General features: G+C 54.8%; 1 long non-coding RNA gene across 1 annotated transcript; it reads right to left on the reverse strand.

The window, feature by feature from the left end:
* Positions 1-7,722, reverse strand: LOC139827481 (uncharacterized). The gene is made up of 5 exons (XR_011738028.1): positions 3,411-7,722; positions 2,864-2,943; positions 1,766-2,552; positions 1,495-1,583; positions 1-575 (listed from the first exon to the last, which is right to left on the reverse strand). It is a non-coding gene; the product is annotated as an uncharacterized lncRNA (long non-coding RNA).
* Between the last annotated feature and the right edge of the window lie 5,601 nt (positions 7,723-13,323).

A 13,323-nucleotide genomic window follows, 5' to 3' on the forward strand; every position in this document is an offset into this window, starting at 1 on the left:
AGCAGCACAGTTTCCCAGCATGCACCCCACAAAGACTTTCTTTGCCAGTCACCCCTGGCACTTACAGCAACACACCACACCAGCATCAAGAGCCCTGGGAGTGGAGAGCTGGCCAGGCCCTCACCCCGGCAGGATCCTCTTCCCCCTCCTTTACCTGCTGGCAGACAGACACCTCCCAAGGGATGACCACCCTGCTCCCTTAACTGCTCCCAAGTCCAAGAGCCCAGCCCCTGCTCACCACCCCCACCTCCCAAAACACAGCCAACAGCCCCTGCTCCCATTTTACCACTTTACCCCCGAGCACGGTTTCTAGGGGTGGGAGGGGGACGCACTAATCACAGATCGTTCCCTGTGCTTAAGGATACATTCTCCTTCTCGCTGGCTCAGGCTGCCCATCTTCCTCCTCACTCTTGACTCGTAGCTCCATCACCTTTCTCCTCTTTTGTCCCCTCCTGACTCACAGGTCCACCACTGTCATCTTCTTTCTTGACTCTGCTTGACTCACAGGTGCGCTCCAATCCTCTTTCGTGATCGCTCTTCTGTGTCAGTACGCGGAAGACCGGGCACATGAGAAACTGCAAGAGTCAACAGCATGAGAACAAGCATTAGTGGAAAAATACAAGAACAAAGGACTGTATGCTATGTGATACATCAAGGACAGAGGAGTTGATACAGGATTGATGCATCAAGGACAGAGGGACAGCTTGTGATAGACAAAAAAGGTGTTTATGGCAGTGACTTTGGTGGGAACACAAAACACATCACTCATGTAATGACTAACTTAGCTAATCAACAAATGCTTGAGCAAGTATCATAGCGAGTATAAACACAAGCCTGAATTTGTAATAAACATCTCTCATTGCACCTTAAAAGAGAGTCCGTACCGCATTCGCTACAAATGGCGCCCTGGAACAGGGACTTTCAGCGTGCCTATAAAGGCAGTAGCCGCTCTGGTAGCGAAGCCCAATCGAACCAGGAAACAGGACCGGGAACCAGGACAGTGCGCGCCCACCACCAACGAAAGGTGAGCGATTGGGAACCATGGGAGGGAAGTTATCCCTTAAGCAAAGACAAACCCTGGATGTCCTTCAACATGCGCTACAAACGCAAAATCAGGATGTATCAGGGGTCTGATTGGTGAGTTTATTAGAATGGATTGCTAATCATGTGCTAGACTTTCCTACAACTGGTACATTTCAGTTGGAGACATGGCACAAAGATGAATGAGAATTATATGAACAGGTAACGACTGGAGATAAAGCTGCTTGCAAATATTCATCTACTTGGGGAAAAATTGTGACTACTAAGATACAGGATACAGGACTGATACATCAGGGACAGAGGGACAGCTTACTATAGAAAAAAATGCGTATATGGCAGTTACATCGCTCATGTAATGTCTAACTTAGCTAAAGAGCAAATGCTTGAGCAAGCATCATAGCGAGTATAAATGCAAACCTGAGTTTGTAATAAATGTCTCTCATGGCACCTTACCGTGAGTCCACGCCAGATTCGCTACACTCTTCCTCATAGGTTCACCACCTTCCTCTCCTTCCTTGCTTTTCCTTTGCACGCTGCTCCACCTGAAGAGAAACACACAGAGGACTGAGCTACACCAGCCCAAGGGCACTACAATCAGACAGGGGCTGAGTCCGGGGGCTGACACCTCCCCACACCCCACAACGAGCCCACCTTGCCTTGGCCCCGGCCCCTCGCACATGCCTTAGAGATATCATAGCTCAGTACAAATCCCCACAGTCCTCACCTGCTGTTTGGTGCTTGCGGAGGGTCACACTCCCTGTGCCCCAGGGCACTGGCCCTACACGGCCAAGCTCGGCAGCGGGACTGTCTGGAGCTGCCGCTGGCTGGTTCTCCAGCTTTAGGGTCACCCGCAGAAGCCCGCTCTCCTCAGCTCTGCACACCCATCCAGTTGCGCCGCCCAGGCAAAGTCAGCTTCACCCTCTGCTCTACACCTCACCTGCAAACAACCAACTCTTCAACTGACAACTGTCCAAAACCCACCGACAAACTCTCCACACCTCAGCCTTTCGTTTGCAACTGCTGCCTCTAGTGCATCTCACAGACAAGCCTTCAAAATCCCCTCATCCTGCAATAACACTCCAGCACTGATCACCTGTGGGAACAACTACCACAATACCATGCAAACACCAACCAGTTCTGGCACGGAAATATCACTTTCTCCTCAAGATTCCACCCTACACCAACTGCTGACAAACACACGCTGTCCTCACCAAAGCCAAACGCTGCAACAACCAGCGACAACTCAAATTTGCGTGGGCGGTGCAAAATTGCAGGGGTGAGCTAACGCAGAGCTGGGCTTGAAAGCTGCGGAGTGTGCACCCTGTGGTATAACGTGGCGAGCTACTGCCATTCTGCCTTCTCCCTGGGAGAAGTGCGTGAGCAGAGGCTGCTTCAAGGCACGATGGGAACGGTTTGGTTCTCCGGGTCTCTCAGGGCGAGAGCGATAAATGTGATCTGTGTCGTGGTGCAGGAACTTCCCGTACACTTGCTCCTCCATTCGGTCTCGGGTGCTGCAAGAGAGGGAGCGAGAGATTCAGGGCAAGATTGACAACCTCGGCGTCCCCGTCCCAGCCACGGGTCACCCAAACCTGCAGACATCCCGGGAGGCCCCCTAAGATTTACACTCCCCTATGCCCCACCCTTGAAGCCTGGACATCGCCAGAACCATAGAGCAAGTATTTCTTGAGGAGGCACCCAAAGGGTCCGTGTTCTCTTTCAGGCAGATGCTAGCGCAAGATTGCAAATCATCTCACAGCTACCAGGAAGGTAAAAAATAACGTCTTGAAATGGGAAAGGAACAGGTATTGTTCCTCTTCATCACCTCCCTCATTGCCACGTTATCAAGGTCTCCCGCAATGTTCCACAGGAAACTTGAAGCTTGGAATTCCCGGTCTTCTGAACCTGGGCAAGAAAGGAAGAAAAGCATGAGACTGATCATAAAGAGGGTGGCTGCTCGTAACATGGAAAGAGCAGTAACAAGGTAAAAAGATATCACTTTTCCTTAGAGAGCTCTCAAAGCTGCCCGTTAAGGACAAGAAAAACAAACTTGTGACGGACCATTACTTCAAATCCAAGGCCCAGGAAGCGATCTAATGTACATTGAAACGCGGGCCACGAGACAGTGGAAGTGCCACGAGCTGAGACTGAAGGGACAGAGGATGAATTTCCAAAGAAGTTTAGGTTTCGATGTCAAAACGGAAAATTCTACGTCATTAAAATATAATGCAAAAGTCAGTGTAAAATCAAGTAAGCCAACGACTCCAAATGAACTCCCAGGCGCTTCAGGCACTCAGGAGATCAAAAATGCGGATCATTTCTCACCTGCCCACCTCCCAAACCCCAGCCTATGTCCCCTGCTTCCAGCTTACCTGAGCCCAGATTAAAGGAGGATTTCAGAGGCCATGCCAAGTTCTGCTGCTCCTCGTTCGGGTTGCCAGTCTTCCTCCTCGCTCTGGAATTGCAGGTCAACCGCCTTCCTGTTCTTCTTTGATTGACGCTGAGCTGCCGCGTTACCCGCTGCCGTCTGAGCGGATCTCGGGGAGCCTCTGGAACCGCCAGAGCGCTCCCCCCACCAACATTCTCTTGCCTTGTTTTCGGGGTTCCTCTTCACCAGCTGAGGCGCCCTCCCACCCCCCGCCGCCCTCTTACCTTTTTCTAGAGGTCTCTTGAGCCACCAGCAAGCTCCCCCGCACCTTCCCTCAGCGATCTTGGCCCGCCAGAGGCCTGCCCCTCGTCAGCCTCCTCCCCTTTTCCTGAGTGCTCCTTGAACCACCGGTGGGCTCCCCTCCACCATCCTCTCGTCCTTTGTAGGGGAGTCTCGTGACTCACCAGAGCGCTCTCCGCCGTTGCCTTGCTGAGGTTATTGACACCGCTTGACTTGCCAGAGTGCTCCCCCTCGCAGTTCTCTTGTTGGATTTCTTGGGACCTTTTGAACCATTGGAACAACGGGAATGCTCCCCCCCACTGTGACCTTGCCTTTCTTCAGTGCGATCTTGACGTGCTGGAGCACTTCCCCGCGCCGTCCTCTTGCCTTTTACTGGGGAGTCTCTTGAATATCCACAGCACTCCCCCCTGCCATCCTTTACCAGATTTTTTGACACTTCTTGACATCTCGGAGTGCTCTCACTCACCCTTGTCTTGCCTATTTTCAGGGCGCTCCTGTCCCGCTGGATGCTCCTCCCTGCTGTCCTATTGCCAGATTGAGAATTCTTGACCTGTCCCAGCGCTACCCCACCGTCCTTCTGCCTTCTACCTGGGAAGTCACTTGAAGAACTGGAGCACTCCCCCCTGCTGTCCTCTTGCCTTTCTTCACTGAGATTTTGGCCTGCCAGAGCACTGCTCCCTGTTGTCCTCTTACTGGATTTCTTGGGACCTCTTGACCCACTGGGTCTCTCCTCCTGCTGTCCTTTTGCCTTTCTTTAGTACAATCTCAGCCTGCTGGAGCGCTCCCCCTCGCCGTCCTGCTGCTGGATTTCTTGGAACCTCTTGACCCCTTAGGGCGTTCCCCCTGCCACCCTCTTGTGGTTTTTGGGGGAGTCTTGTGATCAACCAGGCCGTTTCCCCCCACCATCCTCTTCCCCTTTTCCTGGGTGCTTCTTGATCCACCAGAGTGCTCTCAAAGCTGCCTGTTACCATCCTCTAACCATTCTCTTGCCTTTTTTGGTGGAGTCTTGTGACTCACCGGAGCGTTCTCCACCATTGTCTTGCTGGATTTGTTGACATCGCTTGTCCTGCCAGAGCGCTCCCCCTCACAGTTCTCTTCCTGGATATCTTCGGACATTTTGAACCACTGGGGGGCTCCCACCCGCCATCCTCTTACCGCATTTATTGAGACGTCCTGATCTGCCAGAGCGCTCCCCCTCGCCGTCCTTTTGCTGGATTTCTTGGGATGCCTTAAACAACTGTGGGGCTCCCACCCACCATCCTCTAACCGCATTTATCGAGATTTCCTGATCTGCTGGAGCGCTCCCCCTTGCCGTCCTCTTGCTGGATTTCTTGGGATCTCTTGGACCACTGGGGGGCTCCCACCCGCCATCCTCTTACCGCATTTATTGAGACTTCCTGATCTGCTGGATTGCTCTCCCCCTGGCCTTCCTCTTGCACTTTTTTGGGGGAGTCTTCTTCACACATCCGAGCGCTCTCCCTCACCCTTGTCTTGCCTCTAGTCAGGGCGCTCTTCTCCCGCTGGAACGCTCCTCCCCGCCATCCTATTGCCAGACTGAGAATTCTTGACCTGCCGCAGTCCTGCCCCGCCATGCTCCTGCCTTCCGCCTGGGAAGTCACTTGAAGAACTGGAGCGCTCTCCCCCGCTGTCCTCTTGCCTCTCCTCAGTGGGATTTTGGCCTGCTAAAGAGCTCCTCCCTGTCGTCCTCTTGCTGGATTTCTTGGGACTTCTTGACCCATTAGGGCGTTCCCCCTCTTGTGGTTTTTGGGGGAGTCTTGTGACCAACCAGGCTGTTTCCCCCCACCATCCTCTTCCCCTTTTCCTGGGTGCTTCTTGATCCACCAGAGTGCTCCCCTGCACCATTCTTTTGCCTTTTTTGGGAGAGTCTTGTGACTCGCCGGAGAGTTCTCCACCATTGTCTTGCTGGATTTCTTGACATCGCTTGACCTGCCGGAGCGCTCCCCCTCGCAGTTCTCTTGCTGGATTTCTTGGGACGTCTTAAACAACTGAGGGGCTCACACCCACCATCCTCTAACTGCATTTATCGAGATTTCCTGATCTGCCGGAGCGCTCGCCCCTGCTGTCCTCTTGCTGGGTTTCTTGGGACCTCTTGACCCACACGAGCTCTCCTCCCCACCGTCTTCTTGCCGGACTTATCGAGACTTCTTGACCCGCCAGAGTGTTCCCCCTCATCATCCTCCTGCCTTTTTCTGGGGATTCTCTTCAACAACTGAAGAGCTCCCCCGCACTGTCCTCTTCCCTTTTTTCTGGGTGATTCGTGAATCACCGGTGAGCTTCTCCTTACCACCCTCTTGGGCTTTTTTCAGAGCAACCTTGACCCATCAGAGCACCCCCTCACCGTCCTCTTGCCAGATGTACTGAGGGTTCTTCATCTGCCACAGCGCTCCCCCACGCCGTCCTCTTGCTGGATTTCCTGGAACCTTGTGAACCACTGGGGGGTTCCCACCCACCATCCTTTTACCGCATTTATTGAGACGTCCTGATCTGCCAGAGCGCTCCCCCTCGCCGCCCTCTTGCTGGATTTCTTGGGACCTCTTGAACCACTGGGGGCCTCCCACCCACCATGCTCTTACCGCATTTATCGAGACTTCCTGACCTGCTGGAGCGCTCCCCCTCGCCGTCCTCTTGCTGGATTTCTTGGGTCCTCTTGACTCATTAGGGCGTTCCCCCTGCCACCCTCTTGTGTTTTCTGGGGGAGTCTTGTGACCAACCAGAGTGCTCCCCCCCACCATCTTCTTCCCCTTTTCCTGGGTGCTTCTTGATCCACCAGAGTGCTCCCCTGCACCATTCTCTTGCCTTTTTTTGGGGGAATCTTGTGACTCACTGGAGCGTTTTCCACCATTGTCTTGCTGGATTTCTTGACACCGCTTGACCTGTTGGAGCGCTCCCCCTCACAGTTCTCTTGCTGGATATCTTGGGACCTCTTGAACCACTGGGGAGCTCCCACCTGCCACCTTCTTACCGCATTTATTGAGACTTCCTGATCTGCTGGATTGCTCTCCCCACCGGCCTTCCTCTTGCACTTTTTGGGGGAGTCTTCTTGACACGTCCGAGTGCTCTCCCTCACCCTTGTCTTGCCTCTAGTCAGGGCGCTCTTCTCCCGCTGGAACGCTCCTCCCCGCCATCCTATTGCCAGACTGAGAATTCTTGACCTGCCGCAGTCCTGCCCCGCCATGCTCCTGCCTTCTGCCTGGGAAGTCACTTGAAGAACTGGAGCGCTCTCCCCCGCTGTCCTCTTGCCTTTCCTCAGTGGGATTTTGGCCTGCTAAAGAGCTCCTCCCTGTCGTCCTCTTGCTGGATTTCTTGGGACTTCTTGACCCATTAGGGCGTTCCCCCTGCCACCCTCTTGTGGTTTTTGGGGGAGTCTTGTGACCAACCAGGCCGTTTCCCCCCACCATCCTCTTCCCCTTTTCCTGGGTGCTTCTTGATCCACCAGAGTGCTCCCCTGCACCATTCTTTTGCCTTTTTTGGGAGAGTCTTGTGACTCGCCGGAGAGTTCTCCACCATTGTCTTGCTGGATTTCTTGACATCGCTTGACCTGCCGGAGCGCTCCCCCTCGCAGTTCTCTTGCTGGATTTCTTGGGACGTCTTAAACAACTGAGGGGCTCACACCCACCATCCTCTAACTGCATTTATCGAGATTTCCTGATCTGCCGGAGCGCTCGCCCCTGCTGTCCTCTTGCTGGGTTTCTTGGGACCTCTTGACCCACACGAGCTCTCCTCCCCACCGTCTTCTTGCCGGACTTATCGAGACTTCTTGACCCGCCAGAGTGTTCCCCCTCATCATCCTCCTGCCTTTTTCTGGGGATTCTCTTCAACAAGTGAAGAGCTCCCCCGCACTGTCCTCTTCCCTTTTTTCTGGGTGATTCGTGAATCACCGGTGAGCTTCTCCTTACCACCCTCTTGGGCTTTTTTCAGAGCAACCTTGACCCATCAGAGCACCCCCTCACCGTCCTCTTGCCAGATGTACTGAGGGTTCTTCATCTGCCACAGCGCTCCCCCTCGCCGTCCTCTTGCTGGATTTCTTGGAACCTTGGGAACCACTGAGGGGCTCCCACCCACCATCCTTTTACCGCATTTATCGAGACTTCCTGACCTGCTGGAGCGCTCCCCCTCGCCGTCCTCTTGCTGGATTTCTTGGGTCCTCTTGACCCATTAGGGCGTTCCCCCTGCCACCCTCTTGTGTTTTCTGGGGGAGTCTTGTGACCAACCAGAGTGCTCCCCCCCACCATCTTCTTCCCCTTTTCCTGGGTGCTTCTTGATCCACCAGAGTGCTCCCCTGCACCATTCTCTTGCCTTTTTTTGGGGGAATCTTGTGACTCACCGGAGCGTTTTCCACCATTGTCTTGCTGGATTTCTTGACACCGCTTGACCTGTTGGAGCGCTCTCCCTCACAGTTCTCTTGCTGGATATCTTGGGACCTCTTGAACCACTGGGGAGCTCCCACCTGCCACCTTCTTACCGCATTTATTGAGACTTCCTGATCTGCTGGATTGCTCTCCCCACCGGCCTTCCTCTTGCACTTTTTGGGGGAGTCTTCTTGACACGTCTGAGTGCTCCCCCTCACCCTTGTCTTGCCTCTAGTCAGGGCGCTCTTCTCCCGCTGGAACGCTCCTCCCCGCCATCCTATTGCCAGACTGAGAATTCTTGACCTGCCGCAGTCCTGCCCCGCCATGCTCCTGCCTTCTGCCTGGGAAGTCACTTGAAGAACTGGAGCGCTCTCCCCCGCTGTCCTCTTGCCTTTCCTCAGTGGGATTTTGGCCTGCTAAAGAGCTCCTCCCTGTCGTCCTCTTGCTGGATTTCTTGGGACTTCTTGACCCATTAGGGCGTTCCCCCTGCCACCCTCTTGTGGTTTTTGGGGGAGTCTTGTGACCAACCAGGCCGTTTCCCCCCACCATCCTCTTCCCCTTTTCCTGGGTGCTTCTTGATCCACCAGAGTGCTCCCCTGCACCATTCTTTTGCCTTTTTTGGGAGAGTCTTGTGACTCGCCGGAGAGTTCTCCACCATTGTCTTGCTGGATTTCTTGACATCGCTTGACCTGCCGGAGCGCTCCCCCTCGCAGTTCTCTTGCTGGATTTCTTGGGACGTCTTAAACAACTGAGGGGCTCACACCCACCATCCTCTAACTGCATTTATCGAGATTTCCTGATCTGCCGGAGCGCTCGCCCCTGCTGTCCTCTTGCTGGGTTTCTTGGGACCTCTTGACCCACACGAGCTCTCCTCCCCACCGTCTTCTTGCCGGACTTATCGAGACTTCTTGACCCGCCAGAGTGTTCCCCCTCATCATCCTCCTGCCTTTTTCTGGGGATTCTCTTCAACAAGTGAAGAGCTCCCCCGCACTGTCCTCTTCCCTTTTTTCTGGGTGATTCGTGAATCACCGGTGAGCTTCTCCTTACCACCCTCTTGGGCTTTTTTCAGAGCAACCTTGACCCATCAGAGCACCCCCTCACCGTCCTCTTGCCAGATGTACTGAGGGTTCTTCATCTGCCACAGCGCTCCCCCACGCCGTCCTCTTGCTGGATTTCCTGGAACCTTGCGAACCACTGAGGGGCTCCCACCCACCATCCTTTTACCGCATTTATCGAGACTTCCTGACCTGCCAGAGCGCTCCCCCTCGCCGTCCTCTTGCTGGATTTCTTGGGTCCTCTTGACCCATTAGGGCGTTCCCCCTGCCACCCTCTTGTGTTTTCTGGGGGAGTCTTGTGACCAACCAGAGTGCTCCCCCCCACCATCTTCTTCCCCTTTTCCTGGGTGCTTCTTGATCCACCAGAGTGCTCCCCTGCACCATTCTCTTGCCTTTTTTTGGGGGAATCTTGTGACTCACCGGAGCGTTTTCCACCATTGTCTTGCTGGATTTCTTGACACCGCTTGACCTGTTGGAGCGCTCTCCCTCACAGTTCTCTTGCTGGATATCTTGGGACCTCTTGAACCACTGGGGAGCTCCCACCTGCCACCTTCTTACCGCATTTATTGAGACTTCCTGATCTGCTGGATTGCTCTCCCCACCGGCCTTCCTCTTGCACTTTTTGGGGGAGTCTTCTTGACACGTCCGAGTGCTCTCCCTCACCCTTGTCTTGCCTCTAGTCAGGGCGCTCTTCTCCCGCTGGAACGCTCCTCCCCGCCATCCTATTGCCAGACTGAGAATTCTTGACCTGCCGCAGTCCTGCCCCGCCATGCTCCTGCCTTCTGCCTGGGAAGTCACTTGAAGAACTGGAGCGCTCTCCCCCGCTGTCCTCTTGCCTCTCCTCAGTGGGATTTTGGCCTGCTAAAGAGCTCCTCCCTGTCGTCCTCTTGCTGGATTTCTTGGGACTTCTTGACCCATTAGGGCGTTCCCCCTGCCACCCTCTTGTGGTTTTTGGGGGAGTCTTGTGACCAACCAGGCCGTTTCCCCCCACCATCCTCTTCCCCTTTTCCTGGGTGCTTCTTGATCCACCAGAGTGCTCCCCTGCACCATTCTTTTGCCTTTTTTGGGAGAGTCTTGTGACTCGCCGGAGAGTTCTCCACCATTGTCTTGCTGGATTTCTTGACATCGCTTGACCTGCCGGAGCGCTCCCCCTCGCAGTTCTCTTGCTGGATTTCTTGGGACGTCTTAAACAACTGAGGGGCTCACACCCACCATCCTCTAACTGCATTTATCGACATTTCCTGATCTGCCGGAGCGCTCGCCCCTGCTGTCCTCTTGCTGGGTTTCTTGGGACCTCTTGACCCACACGAGCTCTCCTCCCCACCGTCTTCTTGCCGGACTTATCGAGACTTCTTGACCCGCCAGAGTGTTCCCCCTCATCATCCTCCTGCCTTTTTCTGGGGATTCTCTTCAACAAGTGAAGAGCTCCCCCGCACTGTCCTCTTCCCTTTTTTCTGGGTGATTCGTGAATCACCGGTGAGCTTCTCCTTACCACCCTCTTGGGCTTTTTTCAGAGCAACCTTGACCCATCAGAGCACCCCCTCACCGTCCTCTTGCCAGATGTACTGAGGGTTCTTCATCTGCCACAGCGCTCCCCCACGCCGTCCTCTTGCTGGATTTCCTGGAACCTTGGGAACCACTGAGGGGCTCCCACCCACCATCCTTTTACCGCATTTATTGAGACGTCCTGATCTGCCAGAGCGCTCCCCCTCGCCGTCCTCTTGCTGGATTTCTTGGGACCTCTTGGACCACTGGGGGGGCTCCCACCCGCCATCCTCTTACCGCATTTATCGAGACTTCCTGACCTGCTGGAGCGCTCCCCCTCGCCGTCCTCTTGCTGGATTTCTTGGGTCCTCTTGACCCATTAGGGCGTTCCCCCTGCCACCCTCTTGTGTTTTCTGGGGGAGTCTTGTGACCAACCAGAGTGCTCCCCCCCACCATCTTCTTCCCCTTTTCCTGGGTGCTTCTTGATCCACCAGAGTGCTCCCCTGCACCATTCTCTTGCCTTTTTTTGGGGGAATCTTGTGACTCACCGGAGCGTTTTCCACCATTGTCTTGCTGGATTTCTTGACACCGCTTGACCTGTTGGAGCGCTCCCCCTCACAGTTCTCTTGCTGGATATCTTGGGACCTCTTGAACCACTGGGGAGCTCCCACCTGCCACCTTCTTACCGCATTTATTGAGACTTCCTGATCTGCTGGATTGCTCTCCCCACCGGCCTTCCTCTTGCACTTTTTGGGGGAGTCTTCTTGACACGTCCGAGTGCTCTCCCTCACCCTTGTCTTGCCTCTAGTCAGGGCGCTCTTCTCCCGCTGGAACGCTCCTCCCCGCCATCCTATTGCCAGACTGAGAATTCTTGACCTGCCGCAGTCCTGCCCCGCCATGCTCCTGCCTTCTGCCTGGGAAGTCACTTGAAGAACTGGAGCGCTCTCCCCCGCTGTCCTCTTGCCTCTCCTCAGTGGGATTTTGGCCTGCTAAAGAGCTCCTCCCTGTCGTCCTCTTGCTGGATTTCTTGGGACTTCTTGACCCATTAGGGCGTTCCCCCTGCCACCCTCTTGTGGTTTTTGGGGGAGTCTTGTGACCAACCAGGCCGTTTCCCCCCACCATCCTCTTCCCCTTTTCCTGGGTGCTTCTTGATCCACCAGAGTGCTCCCCTGCACCATTCTTTTGCCTTTTTTGGGAGAGTCTTGTGACTCGCCGGAGAGTTCTCCACCATTGTCTTGCTGGATTTCTTGACATCGCTTGACCTGCCGGAGCGCTCCCCCTCGCAGTTCTCTTGCTGGATTTCTTGGGACGTCTTAAACAACTGAGGGGCTCACACCCACCATCCTCTAACTGCATTTATCGAGATTTCCTGATCTGCCGGAGCACTCGCCCCTGCTGTCCTCTTGCTGGGTTTCTTGGGACCTCTTGACCCACACGAGCTCTCCTCCCCACCGTCTTCTTGCCGGACTTATCGAGACTTCTTGACCCGCCAGAGTGTTCCCCCTCATCATCCTCCTGCCTTTTTCTGGGGATTCTCTTCAACAAGTGAAGAGCTCCCCCGCACTGTCCTCTTCCCTTTTTTCTGGGTGATTCGTGAATCACCGGTGAGCTTCTCCTTACCACCCTCTTGGGCTTTTTTCAGAGCAACCTTGACCCATCAGAGCACCCCCTCACCGTCCTCTTGCCAGATGTACTGAGGGTTCTTCATCTGCCACAGCGCTCCCCCACGCCGTCCTCTTGCTGGATTTCCTGGAACCTTGGGAACCACTGAGGGGCTCCCACCCACCATCCTTTTACCGCATTTATTGAGACGTCCTGATCTGCCAGAGCGCTCCCCCTCGCCGTCCTCTTGCTGGATTTCTTGGGACCTCTTGGACCACTGCGGGGGCTCCCACCCGCCATCCTCTTACCGCATTTATCGAGACTTCCTGATCTGCTGGAGCGCTCCCCCTCGCCGTCCTCTTGCTGGATTTCTTGGGTCCTCTTGACCCATTAGGGCGTTCCCCCTGCCACCCTCTTGTGTTTTCTGGGGGAGTCTTGTGACCAACCAGAGTGCTCCCCCCCACCATCTTCTTCCCCTTTTCCTGGGTGCTTCTTGATCCACCAGAGTGCTCCCCTGCACCATTCTCTTGCCTTTTTTTGGGGGAATCTTGTGACTCACCGGAGCGTTTTCCACCATTGTCTTGCTGGATTTCTTGACACCGCTTGACCTGTTGGAGCGCTCCCCCTCACAGTTCTCTTGCTGGATATCTTGGGACCTCTTGAACCACTGGGGAGCTCCCACCTGCCACCTTCTTACCGCATTTATTGAGACTTCCTGATCTGCTGGATTGCTCTCCCCACCGGCCTTCCTCTTGCACTTTTTGGGGGAGTCTTCTTGACACGTCCGAGTGCTCTCCCTCACCCTTGTCTTGCCTCTAGTCAGGGCGCTCTTCTCCCGCTGGAACGCTCCTCCCCGCCATCCTATTGCCAGACTGAGAATTCTTGACCTGCCGCAGTCCTGCCCCGCCATGCTCCTGCCTTCTGCCTGGGAAGTCACTTGAAGAACTGGAGCGCTCTCCCCCGCTGTCCTCTTGCCTCTCCTCAGTGGGATTTTGGCCTGCTAAAGAGCTCCTCCCTGTCGTCCTCTTGCTGGATTTCTTGGGACTTCTTGACCCATTAGGGCGTTCCCCCTGCCACCCTCTTGTGGTTTTTGGGGGAGTCTTGT

Source organism: Patagioenas fasciata, chromosome 3 (assembly GCF_037038585.1).
Source record: "Patagioenas fasciata isolate bPatFas1 chromosome 3, bPatFas1.hap1, whole genome shotgun sequence".
Taxonomy (NCBI): domain Eukaryota; kingdom Metazoa; phylum Chordata; class Aves; order Columbiformes; family Columbidae; genus Patagioenas; species Patagioenas fasciata.